Here is a 14797-nt window from a genome sequence, read left to right on the forward strand (position 1 = left end):
TGTTCTTGTTGAAATGAGAAGAAATGCAGCTGTACACATTCAAACACTCAGTTTCGTTTGAGTTTAGATGTGGGATGATGCTATACAAAAGGTATTTGCAGTGAGTAAACTCAGGGTTTCAGGGCGTCTTCTGTTGCTGAACTTATTTAGAAAAATGCCAGTTAATATGTATGTTATGAGATAGATCAACCCTTCTGTGCATGCTTCATTTAGCTAGTTGGAAAAATGCCCTTTGTTGGTGTTAGGGCTGTATAAGGGTGTGGAATCAAATGCATGATGCAGAGACAAACAAAGTAACAAAATAAAGTGTTTTAATGCAGACAGGTCATAACACACTGAATACACAAAGCAACAAAACAAAAACTACTAATACACTAATCTAACTCTATGGACGATAACTCTATGGACAATGACAAAAGGATCTTACGCTGGAAGGCTTGGAACACATAAGACAATCTGGCAACGAGACAGGGGAAGACGAGAACTATATATACTAGACAGACAACACCAGGTGAAGACAATTAGACAATCACAACCGTGGGAAAACAGACAAGGCAAGAAATATACTTTAGACACATGAGGGTAGACAAGACTATCAAAATAAAACAGGAACCCATCTAAACACATAACATGAAACCTAAACTAGGGAACAATCTTAGCAGAGCCGTCTACGCACAACAGTACCCTCCCCTCTAGGGACGACACCTGACGGCCCTGGGACCTCTGGATGACACCTGTAGTAGTCCTCGATTAAGTCTTTGCCCACGATAAAACTGGACGGGACCCAGGACCGTTCTTCAGGACCGTAGCCCTCCCAATCAACCAGAAATTGACGACCTCGGCCTCGATTTCTCACTGACAGGAGACGTTTGACAGAGTACACCGGACCGCCATCAACAACACGGGGGGGGGGTTTGGAGGGTGGAACCAGGGGACTGTCCAGAACCGGCTTGATTCGGCTGACGTGGAATGTTGGATGAACCCGTAGTGACCTGGGCAGACGGAGATGGACAGATACAGGATTGATTATTTTAGTGACAGGAAATGGACCCACAAACCTTGGAGCGAGCTTCTTTGACAAGAACCTGAGTGGCAGATCCTTTGTGGACTACCACACCCGCTGCCCCGGTCTGTATGTAGGTGCCGCCCGCCGCCGTTGATCCGCCACCGTCTTCATCCGAGCCGAATTCGTCAGGAGGACCCGACGGCGTGAGCAGATGGCACCACCAACTCCTTCTCAGTTTCTGAGAATAGAGGAGGCTGATAGCCAAAGACACAGTGAAAGGGAGACAGACCGGTAGCAGAGGTGGGCAAAGAGTTGCGTGCATACTCCACCCATGTCAGATGCTCGCTCCAGGTTGCAGGGTTCTGAGAAACCAGGCAGCGCAGGCATGTCTCCAGCTCCTGATTCAGCCGTTCCGTCTGTCCTTTGGACTGGAGATGATAACCTGAGGTGAGGCTGACGGACGCTCCCAGGAGGGTGTAAAACTCCTTCCAGAACCTGGAGGAAAACTGAGGACCTCGATCCGACACAATGTCTCTGGGAATACCGTGAATACGGACAACATGAGTCAATAACGCCTGAACAGTCTCTTTAGCTGACGGCAACTTTGGCATGGCAATAAAATGGACCATCTTAGAGAACCTGTCCACTACAGTGAGGACAGTGGTGTTACCCTTGGATGGAGGAAGACCCGTGACAAAATCTAACGAAATGTCAGACCAGGGCCTGCTGGGAACGGGGAGAGGCTGCAGCAGTCCCATCTGTGATTTTGATGACGTCTTGTTCCTGGCACAAACTACACAGGCAGCCACATATTCGGAGACATCCTTAACCAAGGAAGGCCACCAAAACCTCTGTCGAACGACGAATACGGTCCGCTTGACCCCTGGATGACAAGTGAGCAGTAATGTGTGAGACCAATGAATAACCTGTGACCGCATGGATTCAGGCACGAATAGCCTGTCCAATGGACAGCCACTAGGTTTCGGCCCCTCACCATTGACACGTTTTACCTGATCTACTAGCCATGTTACCACCCCAACCACACGGGAGAGTGGAAGGATTGGCTCTGGATCCTTGGCCATGGGCTCTGGGTCATGGAGGCGTGAGAGTACGTCAGGTTTGCCATTCTTGGACCCAGGTCTGAAAGACAATGTAAAGTCAAAACGGTTAAAAAAAAGTTGCCACCGGGCCTGGCGTGAGTTCAACCTCTTAGCTTTGTGGATGTATTGAAGGTTCTTGTGGTCTGTCCAAACCAAGTACGGCTGTGGCGCCCCCTCAAGCCAGTGCCTCCACTCCTCCAGAGCCATCTTGACTGCCAACAGCTCTCGGTTTCCGACGTCGTAGTTTCTCTCTGCGGGAGATAGTTTGCGAGACGAAAAGGCACAAGGATGCATCTTATGATCCCCAGGCGCTCTCTGTGAGAGAATGGCCCCCACCCCATCATTGGAGGCATCCACCTCCACAACAAACTTTCGTTGAGGATCAGGAACAGTCAGTATGGGAGCTGTGGTAAACGTTCTTTTTAACTCATTAAAAGCCTCCTCTGCCCTGAGGCCCCACACAAAGTTAACCCCTGGTGAGGTCAGTGCATGAAGGGGAGCAGCAACAGAGCTAAAGTTCCTAATAAATCATCTGTAGAAGTTAGCAAACCCCAACAACTGCTGTATCTTCTTCCTATTGGTGGGGGTGGCCCAGTCTGCCACTGCACTGACCTTTGCAGGGTCCATCAGGATTTGTCCAGGAGAAATGATGAACCCCAGGAATGAGACAGTTGATGCATGGAACTCACACTTCTCTGCTTTTACGAACAGGTGATTATCCAGTAGGCGCTGTAGTACTTGGTGGACATGTTGCACATGAGTCTCCTTATCAGGAGAGAAGATTAAAATGTCATCCAAATACAGAAAGACAAACACGTTCAAAAACTCCCTGAGTACATCATTGACCAGCGCCTGGAAAACTGCTGGGGTGTTAGTTAACCCGAAAGGCATTACGAGGTACTCGTAATGTCCTGTTGGGGTATTAAATCCAGTTTTCTACTCATCCCCCTCCCTTATTCTTACCAGATGATAAGCGTTGCGTAAATCCAGTTTTGTGAACACTTTAGCATCCTGCAATAGGTCAAAAGCAGAGTCAATGAGAGGGAGGGGGTATCTGTTTTTTACCGTGATGTCATTCAGTGGACTGTAATCGATGCAGGGACGGAGAGAACCATCTTTTTTCTTCACAAAGAAGAAGCCCGCTCCGGCAGGAGAGGAAGGCGGTCGGACGAGTCCTGCCTTGAGTGAGGTGTCGATGTAATCCTTCATGGACCCCTTTTCTGGAGCTGACAGGGAGTACAGACGGCCCTTGGGAATCGTGGATCCTGGCAACAAGTCTATAGCACAATCATAAGGCCGATGGGGTGGTAGTGCACTCGCCCTAGCTTTACTAAAGACTTTCTTTAGATCATGATAACATGTGGGAAAAATAGTCAGAAAGAGGTTCGTTGTGACAGTCTGCTTTAGAAGTGGAGATTTTCCTCAGTATCAACTTACTCTGATCGTGTACACACTTCTGTTTACACAACATTCCCCACTCTTGTACTTTCCCTGACCTCCAATCAATGACAGGATTGTGCAAAAGTAACCAAGGGTAACCTAAAATGATCGGGTGTTGAGCAGATTTAAACACATGAAAAACTATGTTCTCAACATGAGTGTCATTGATTGTCATTTTTACAGGTGTGGTGCAATGAGTCACTGTGAATAGTAGGCGCCCATCTAACGCGTTCACTTTTAACGGTGAAGGTAATGGCGTCAACGTCAGGTTAAGCCTAAGACCTAGCTCTTTATCCAAAAAACTCTCATCGGCTCCAGAATCTACAAGTGCCCCCTGTTCAATAACCTGATTACCTTCACATAGCATAACTTGAGTTAATGTGCGTGGAGGGAAGTCAAAAAAGTCAGATTGGCTCACCAGTGTCTTCCCTTTCACCGGCGAGCCTGTTCTTTTACTGGACACATGGCTTGTTGATGCCCCTGTTGACCGCAGTAGAAACATCTTGCCTCCACTAGGCGGCGACGTCGTTCCTCCGGTGAGATTCTGGCCCTGCCGAGCTGCATCGGCTCCTCCGAGTCAATGGGGGGTGCTGTGGCCTCTGAAGCAGGTGACGAGCCGAATGATATCCTCCGGACAGGATGAACAGCTGTTGAGAACCCTCTGGTTCCGCTGGACGAAACGGCAGTCTTCTTTCTTTCTCTATCTCTCTCACAGATGCGATTGTCAATCTTAATAGCAGCCGCTACCATACTTTCTAAGTCTGTGGGAGGATCCATAAGCAATAAATGATCCTTAATTTTCTCTGATAGTCCGTTCCGAAATATGTCCCTTAACGCTGAATCATTCCAATCGCAATCAATAGCCATAGTGCGGAACTCCAATCCAATCCAATCCAACTTTATTTATATAGCACTTTAAAAACCTTCAGACCAAAGTGCTGTACACAACATAATATAAATACATTTAAAATACAAGATACAAACACAAAACAAACCAGAATAAACGTAATAATTAAAAAATAAATAACAGGCATATAATAAAAACAATAGACCACTGAAAGCAAATAAAAGCAACACTCTACTTGTTTCTGAATGCCAAGGAGAAGAGGTGGGTTTTCAGACGGGATTTAAAAACAGTCAGTGTGGGAGCCTGTCTGATGAGCAAGGGCAGGTCGTTCCACAGTTTAGGGGCGGCAGCAGAGAAAGCACGGTCCCCTCTGCGCTTACACTTTGTTTTTGGCACCCTCAGGAGCAACTGATCAGCTGACCTGAGAGTGCGAGAGGGCGTGTAGCTGTGTAACAGCTCAGAGAGGTACGGCGGGGCCAGGCCATTCAGGGCTTTAAAAGTAAATAAAAGAGTTTTAAAATGAATCCTCAAATGAACGGGCAGCCAGTGGAGTGAAGATAAAATGGGGGAAATGTGCTCGTGTTTGCGTGTGCCAGTTAGTAGCCGTGCTGCTGCATTTTGCACCATCTGGAGGCGAGCAAGGGAGGATGCACTTATCCCCATATATAGTGCACTCAATTGCATAATCCGCCACTCGGCGTTGATTTTGCTGAATGTATGTCAAATTCTGTGCGCTCTCTACAGCTGGTGTGTGATGTGCAAACACTCATTTAAACGAGTGGATGAACTGAGAGACAGAGTTGCAAGTTGCAGAATTTTTCTCCCACTCCGCCGTAGCCCATGCAGCCACACGGCCGGACAGATGAGAAATGATAAATGCAATCTGAGCATAATCAGAGCTATATATGTAGGGCATTAACTTAAAGTGTAGATCACACTGAGTCAGAAAGGATCTACAGTCATTGGAATCTCCGGAAAACTTATCTGGAGGGGCCAAGCGAGGCAACGGGACAGCATGAGATCCAGGAAGCGGCGCCGCTGTAGTAGGAGGGGCTGCCAGCTGTTGAGGATGAGCCGCAGCATCAGGTAATGCCGGAGCAGTGGCACCGGCATCCACGCGTGCCAGCACACGATGCACCGCCTCCGCCATGTCGCTGATTTGGGTGTTGACCGAGGCTTGGAGTCCATGTTGCTGCTCCGCCAGGTCCCTCACTGCCTGGTGTACAGGCCCGGACTGGCCATCGGGAGGACCGGGAGGTTTCCCGATGGCCTGACCTGCTAAGTGGCCTGCTGGCCTGGGGATTCTTTTTTTTATGTATGTATTGTGAACGCAACGCTGCGCAAATGTGGGTCTGACTCTGCCTCACAGAGGGTCACTGGCTGTCTACATGATGTGGCCTGCCGACATGGCCACTTCCATACAGATCATACACTAAAGCCCTCAATTGGTCTCTGTGTGTCACTCAAGCTCGGGAGGGTGTGTGTTCGTGTATGTGTGGCGCGAGCGAGCGAGAAAGCGCGCGCACCGGTTACGTGTATTGTTGTTGTTAGCATCTGGTGCTAGTTAGCTGCGCTAACGGATATAAGGAGCTTTTTCAACAACAAAGTGGAGGAGAGTCCTCTCCTGTCAGACTGAGAGGCTGATAACTACAGCTCAGGTGAGGTTAAGGACTCTCTGAGTGTTTAGATAGTCAACTTAGTCTAAGTTATCTCCGTGGGTCTAAAACGGTTTGATCACCCTTTATGTAAACACATTTTCCATTTGAGGGGGGAGTGAGATTAGTGAAATATGCATGAATAATAATAAAAAAACGTTAACTAGGTGAAAACAACTTTTTTTAAAACTTGTTGAGAGCTACAACTAGTCTTTGCTGCTGCCTCAAAGAGGAGCAGGGGGAGACAGGTGAGGCTGATTCAGGAGCCCATACACACTCACAACTATAAATGAACCAAAAACAAATAAATAAACAAGTTTCAATGTTTTTCATATTGAATATGGTATGTTATTGGTTATGGCCATGTTCTTATGATTTTATGATTATTTAAATGTTTAGGCAGGGCTCGACAGTAACGGTTGCCAGGTTGCCATTGGCAACCATTCAGAAAAAATGTCAACCGCTTCTTGGCCTTTGGTTGCCATCAGTGGCAACCATAGACTGTGTATACATATTGAGCCCTGATAGGCTACAGTTATGTTTCATATGGGTGTAGTCTCTTTATTTGCCCCTCAAAGTGCACCAGATTGATGCATTTAAATCCAACATTTAAAAAAAAATCTTACCGGGGGAGCATACCCCCTGACCCCTCTATAGGATTTGAGGTCCGCCCCCACTTAAAATATGTTCACATGAATAGGTTCCTAAATAGATAAGCAATTTTTTTTAAATAGTAACCCATGTACATATGTTTATTTTTGGGTAGTAGATTTAGAGGGCTATCACTATGGGCAGCAACGCTGTAAATATTGACAAATAAATCCAGCAAAATGACACAAAAAACTGGTAGTGGCCTGGCTGGGTGTATAATTCCCGGCCTGACTTATTGTCCCAGTCCGGCTCTGCTGGTGTATGACAGAGAACTTCTCCTCATGATGGTGTAGACGTTCGCCCTGAAGTCGTATCGCTGTTTTAACTGGTTCTGCATCTGCTAATTCCATGTTTTGGCCAGATTGTACTGTCAGGGCTGTACAAGGGCGTGGAATCAAATGCACGATGCAGAGACAAACAAAGTATCAAAATAAAGTGTTTTAATGTAGACAGGTCATAACACACTGAATACATAAAGCAACAAAACAAAAACTACTAATACACTAATCCAGTGTTTCTCAAACTTTTTCATACCAAGGACCACTTAACCAATAAAAAAATACTCACGGACCACCTAACTCCACAAATATCCAAAAACACATCGTTTTTTACAAATCGCCTGAAAATGGTACAAACAAGTGGCCACATGTGTGATGAAGGTGTTGTGCTGGGCTATATCATGCAATTGAAAGTGAAACTTAAGCTCGCTCCATTGCGGAGATATTCCCGCGAGAGTGCGGAAAACTTAAATTAATTTATTTAAAATGTGAAATGTTACCAATATACTCACGGGCCACTAGGGGGCGCTCACGGACCACCAGTGGTCCGCGGACCACACTTTGAGAAGCACTGCACTAATCTAACTCTATGGACGATAACTCTATGGACAATGACAAAAGGATCTTACGCTGGAAGGCTTGGAACACACAAGACAATCTGGCAACGAGACAGGGGAAGACGAGAACTATATATACTAGACCAGGGGTGTCAAACTCAATTTCCTCGTGGGTCACATCAGCATTATGGTTGCACTCAAAGGGCCGGTTGTAACTATATAAATATACATATATAAATACATAATATATATTAAATAATGTGTTATATTATATTATTGCCTTGGCATTGGATTATTATTGGATAGGGTAATAACTTCATAATTAACTACGTCTGAAAGCAGAAGTTGAGGGAAAACAATTGAAAGTCTCTTCATGTCACAACATGAGATGCATTGTGGAACATGTAGTTTATGGGCAATGTGCTTCTGTAAAATAAGATAAACTAACCTTTATTAATCCCCGTGGGGAAATGCAGTAGTTTAACAGCAACAGGGTGAAATTGAAAAACAGGACAGCACAGATTCACACAGATTAATACAATTAAGGATAAAAAAAAGATAAATAAATAACTATAAAATAAGAAATTAATTAAAATGAACATATGTAGATATACTGTAAAGTAGTATGTAACCGTATAATAAACGTATTATAATATTCTTTGCAATCTCTTGCGGGCCACATAAAATGAAGTCGCGGGCCGGATTTGGCCCCCGGGCCTTGAGTTTGACACCCCTGTACTAGACAGACAACACCAGGTGAAGACAATTAGACAATCACAACCATGGGAAAACAGACAAGGCAGGAAACGTACTTTAGACACATGAGGGTAGACAAGACTATCAAAATAAAACAGGAACCCATCTAAACATATAACATGAAACCTAAACTAGGGAACAATCTTAGCAGAGCTGTCTACGCACAACAGTTGGTTACCATCCCTTTTTTTGACAAAATATTTGCTTGTTAGTCCTTCTTCAACTAGCATTCAGTATTCGTTCAACCTTTTTCATTTTTAAATGTGCTTTATTATGGATTTTAGTTATAGATTATCAGATAAAGTCACAAAGTATCATGTTATATCGGACCTGGTCCAATGACAAAGGAAACACAAAATAGCCCAGGATATTACACATAAAATATACAACAATCCTTTGATTGGTTAGCTGGCCGGCTCTGTTATAATTGGTCAACGGCTTAGAGATATCCCGCCCCTAAGCATATCGAATCAAACTTTTGTTATAAAGCACTTTAAAACCTACAGGCCAAAGGGCTGTACAGTGAAATACAATATCACACAATGCAGCTCCCAAAACAAAAACAAATAAAGGTAAGAAATAAACAAGAATGAAAATAAAAGCCATATAGTAAAACAATACCTTTTTAAAAGCAATGAAAACAAAAATCTACAAAGTGCAGAATGCTAAGGAGATGAGGTGGATTTTAAGACGAGATTTAAAAACGGATAGTGTAGAAGCCTGTCTAATGTGGAGTGGCAGGGCGGTCCACAGGTTAGGGGCCGCAGCAGCGAAGCACGGTCCCCTTTGAGCCTATCACATACAACGTGTTGGAGCGCTAGCCAATAGAAGCGCAGGTGTTACATAGTGATACCATTAAGTTACAGAAGTAAATCCAAAGGAGGCGTTTCAGGAGTTACTTTGCATATTTATAGATGATTAATTGAAATGATGAATGAATAAATATGATTTAAAAAAAATAATTTAAAAATAACCTGCCTGCGTCAGTTGATCTGGTAAAGAAGAACCTAAAGCATTATTATTGCAAAGCACTGCCTGCTTTTATCTGATTCTAGTGTTTATGGCTTCTACCATTTATTATTATTTTTAAATGCAATATCCTAAGTTTGCTTATCTTTCTTACAGTGCAGACGCTTTTCCACTTGCTCTTGCCTCTGCTTACTTTTTATGCTGATTTTCCTATTCTTATTCTCTGAAAACTTCGAGCAACTGCTCCTGGACATTAACTTATCACTGGGACAGTTATTTTTCGTAAATAGACGGAGGGTTTCAGCCATATTTCAAAATGTTTACGACGACCTCAGTCTTAGGGTTAGGGTTAGGGGTTAGGGTAGGCTACTGCATGCTATTTAGCTAAAGCTAGTTGGTAGAAAAATGCCTCAGATGACTTCCACAAACTTATACAGAAGAAGGCTGTGTTGGAAATGAAAATGCAATGGTTGGAAGTTAACGTGGAAGTGAATGGACTATGTCGTGGGAATGACACCACTTTACCAGTGTTGCAAAATAATGGAAAAGGGTATGCTAACTCACAGCTAGTTAGCAGCTACAAGGATTCCAAGGAACAGGAGGGCTGTGTACTGGGTAATACATCTACAAGTGGTAGTCCTCCCTGGAACTCTCTGGGCGCAAAGCCTAAGAGTAAATCATTTCCATGGGATTTGGGAGGACGGATAACAGGCAGAGCCCAGCGCTCTGAAATCTGTGATGCGACCGGCTGGCCTGCATTGTTATCACCCAGGAAGAGCGCCTCTTCAACCCCTATTCATACTAGGAAACAGCCATGGACAGCTGCTAAAGGGAGAACTAGAAACAATCCCCCTAAAGCACCAAGTGTGCCAATCCAGAACAGATACGATCCACTGACCCAGAACCGGAGATCTCTTTCTGGTGACCTGGATAACCTGTCCTCTTCACACAGCAGGGTAAGGACCAATAGCTACTCCAAAAGTAAAAGGCTAGAGGGAAAGCTAACGACTGGGCCTGAAACTCTGATTGTGGGTGACTCTGCTGTAAGAGACGAAAAAGTCTGTGTAGTAAGAACACCAAAGTACTCTGTTTTCCCAAGGATATGGTCTCTGACTTGGCTGAGAAGATCCTGCATATTGGGGCTGAATATCCGACAGTGAAGAATTGTGGTACTACATATTGGAACAAATGATGTTGTGAAACAACAGTCCGAAATGCTGAAAGAAGACTTTAATGTCTGTTGGAAACTGTCAGCTCTCTAAATGAGGAGGTGTTCATCAGTGGCCCTCTACCGCCAGTCAGAAGAGGAGTGGAGAGATTCAGCAGATTGTTTGCACTGAACACCTGGCTGTCAACTGCCTGTACTGACCATTCTGTCCATTTTATTGACAATTTCAACTTTTTCTGGGATCGCAGACATCTTTTCAAGGCAAATGGAGTTTGCCTGAACAAGTCAGGAGTGAAATTGTTTATCTCTAACATATTCAACATATTCAACTCATCAATCTGTTCCCTCTGCCAAGGACAAGCGGCAAGAGGAATCAAAACAGGAGAAAGACACAACACATCGCGCAGAAAACCCTGAAGAAGTATCACTGCACCCGCCTGGGGAATGTTCTGATTATGGGAGACCTATGACACAAATGGAGGAGTCTCCACTGCCCGTCACCCCCCCTGTCAACGCCTTTGAGGATACTCTTCATTCATCCCCCAGCTCTCTCTACTCTCCGCTCACCCTTTCACCCTCGCCCACCCCCCTGGAGTTTGATGACCGCATGAAGGCGATACGCAGGGTTGGTAGCCTGTCCTTTACCCCCGCCCCTCAACGATGCCCACCAAAATCACCGAAGCAGAGACGCGCACCATTTCCAAACCCCCCTTTCTACAGTGTAGCCCTCACCCTGCCCTCCTATGATGAGAGGAGCAGGGTGGTGGGTCCTCCCTCCCCTTCAAAGCCTGATAGATATGTGTGTGTACCAAACGCTGCAAACTGATATCTGCTGGGTCCAGGCTCAAGGGCGTATGGCACTCTCAACTCTTTCCAGGACATGCCGGGGCCCTGCCTGCCTGTAGCTTTGCCGATATCTGTGTTGATAGGTAATAGATTAAGAGCGGTGAATCATCTTAGATACAGGAAGCGCTCAAACGTCTGTGTGAGTTTATCAAATTTAGCAGTGATTCCATGTCAGCCACAGCTTGTTACAAAAAAACCTGACTGATAGTGTGTTCAACAAACTTAAACTAGCTTTATTAAATGTCAAGTCTTTGGCTGGAAAAACATTTTTAATCAATGATTTTATCACTGAGCACAATCTCGATTTTATGTTTTTAACAGAAACTTGGATTGAACAAAATAACAGTGCAGCTGTTCTTATTGAATCAACAGCTCCCAACTTTAGTTTTATGAGTCAGGAAATAATGCATAAGAAAGTGGGTGGAGTTGCTATTCTGTTCAATGATTCCCTTCAATGCAGGAAGACATCTTATGGGAACTTTGCTTCTTTTGAATATGTGGCCCTTCAGCTGAAATGCTCCTCTCGAGCTCTGTTCCTAAATATCTATAGACCACCCAAATACTGTGCAAGCTTTTTTGATGACTTTACGGAACTGCTGTCTATAGTGTGTATTGACTTTGACCGTCTAGTCATTGTTGGTGATTTTAACATCCATGTTGACAACCCCCAGGACAGAGGGGCTAAAGAACTGTTTTGTGTTCTTGATAGCTATGGACTGACTCAGCATGTGACGGAGCCCACGCACAATAAGGGGCACACTCTGGACTTAATTATCTCAAAGGGTCTAAATATCTCTAAGGTTGTGGTGACTGATGTTGCACTGTCTGACCATTCCTGTGTTTTCTTTGAGAGCTCTATTTCTGTTCACAAAAATGTTCAAAAACAGGTAACCACAAAGCGATATTTAACTGAAAATACTAGGGAAATGTTTACTCAGAATTTTTCTTCCACACTTGCCCCGGCTAACATCTCAGTAAATGAGCTAGTAGATCATTTTAATTCAAAAATTTAAAATGTTATAGATGCCATTGCTCCAACTAAGGTAAAGGAAGTGTCTGGCAAATATCTCCATGGAGAAAGGCCTTGACCGTGAAAACAGAAAAAAGAGAATGTCGAAAAGCTGAACGCAGGTGGCGAAAAACAAATCTCCAGGTTCACTTTGAAATCTATAAAGAGAGACTTGGCCTTTATCATTTGGAATTGAAAAACGCACGACAATCGTTCTTCTCTGACATCATTACCAAAAACAAAAACAACGCACGCGCCTTGTTTGCTACCGTCGACAGACTAACTAACCCCCCAGTGTCAGTAGCCTCTGAATTTCTATCCACCAGGGCGTGCAATGAATTTGCCTCCTTCTTCACTGACAAAATTCAGAAAATCAAACAAGCAGTCAGTGCCTCTGCATCACGTACAGCAAATGTGTCGTCTCTGTGTCCACTTAAAATCAATTCAAACACCATGACACAATTCCATCAGATTAATGATAAAAACCTAGAGGACATTACATTACCTTACATTGCATTTAGCTGACGCTTTTATCCAAAGCGACTTACAATAAATACATTCGACCAGGAAGACACAACCTTGAAGAAAACAGAATCATATAAGTAAATCAGGTTTCATAGAGCCAAACATTTCAAGTGCTACTCAACTGGCTATAGATAAGCCAGTCCTTTATTAGTATGTAAGTGCTCTGTTAGCAGTTCTTTGTTAGTAATTCTATCGCTCGAAGTGGAGTCGAAAGAGATGAGTTTTCAGTCTGCGCCGGAAGATGTGCAGACATTCCACCATTTTGGAGCCAGGATAGCAAACCCACGTGTTTTTGCTGATGGGAACTTGGGTCCCCCTCGCAGCGAGTCGTTTGGCTGATGCAGAGCGTAGTGCACGCGCTGGGGTGTACAGTTTAACCATGTCCTGGATGTAGGAAGGGCCAGATCCATTCGCAGCATGGTATGCAAGTACCAGTGTTTTGAAGTGGATTCTAGCAGTTACTGGAAGCCAGTGAAGGGAGCGGAGGAGCGGCGTGGTGTGGGAGAATTTAGGAAGGTTGAAGACCAGACGAGCCGCTGCATTCTGGATGAGCTGCAGAGGTCGGATGGCACATGCAGGTAGACCAGCCAGGAGGGAGTTGCAGTAGTCTAGGCGTGAGGTGACGAGAGCCTGGACCAGAACCTGCGTGGCTTTCTGGGTCAGCTGGGGACGTATCTTCCTGATGTTGTAAAGCGTGTATCTGCAGCAGCGGGTTGTAGCAGCGATGTTTGCAGTGAAGGACAGTTTGTTATCTAGGATCACACCCAGATTCCTTGCAGTCTGAGTCGGGGAAACAACAGAGGTGCCGATGTTGATTGTCAGGTCAAGAGTGGGACAATCTTTTCCTGGAAGGAAAAGCATTTCAGTCTTGTCAAGGTTGAGCTTGAGGTGATGAGCAGACATCCACTGAGAGATGTCAGCTAGACAAGCAGAGATGCGTGCGACGACCTGGGATTTAAAATCCCTCAAAATCGCCGTTTTAGCTACAATAACTACAGAGCAATTTTACAGAGTAGAATAAATGAAACAGAGAAGTCTAATTAAACAAGAAATAACTTATGGCGCATTTCCACTGCAACGGGGTAGCCCCGTTTAAGCGTCCCTATGCGTCCTCGCTCAGGCCTCGGGCTGCCTCGCTGGCCGGCCGAGGCCGTGGCGCATTTCCATTACACTTTAGGACCTGGGGTAGCAACGCAGTGTAGGCGGGGCGATCAGCTTTTTGGGCGGAGCGACGCTGGGTAAAACTGCAGTGGCGTCATCTTCAATGCGACACAACTCACAAAACACACACAACAATGGAGGATGTGGAAGCGATCGTTTACTTGTTTCTTGGTGTGTGGCTTGTTATCACAGCAAGAAGGAAAGTGATCACAGCAAGCATTGCATTGTATTCATTGTATTGAACATAAATAAATCCTTTTTTTTTTTCATATACATGTGTTTGTCAAATGTTTTAAACAAATATTATCTGAATTGAATATTTGAAATTCAAGCACCAGTAAGTACTGCCCCATAATAACATTTGAGGAAATATCAGATCATGGAAAGAAAATCTTTCTAATCAATTAAGCAAATATCAAAGCTGACTATAAACATAAATACTAAAGTGTAAAACACAGCAAAACTATATTCATAAATGCAAGTGTAAAATAGTGTGGACAATTGTAAACATGGATACATGGGACTGAGACTGAAGTATCCACAACATAAAATAATATATTAAATATAACCTCAATCTTTCTTCTAGACATGTTAAAAGCTTGCTTGAATGGGTTATAGGTTTATTTTGGTCTTTAAAATATATAAGGAATGTGTTGTTTGAGTGTAGTAGAACGAGGGTATTACAATTGAGCAATTTCTACATGTATTCTTAATACCATTACAAAATAAACGTGTAATAATGTTTTAGAGTAGGACCTCAAGCTAGCAAACTCAATTTCTTGCTTTAAATCTCTTAAAAGTAAGGGGCTTTTTCCTAACTGATGGTGTT

Source organism: Pseudochaenichthys georgianus, chromosome 5, assembly GCF_902827115.2.
Source record: "Pseudochaenichthys georgianus chromosome 5, fPseGeo1.2, whole genome shotgun sequence".
Taxonomy (NCBI): domain Eukaryota; kingdom Metazoa; phylum Chordata; class Actinopteri; order Perciformes; family Channichthyidae; genus Pseudochaenichthys; species Pseudochaenichthys georgianus.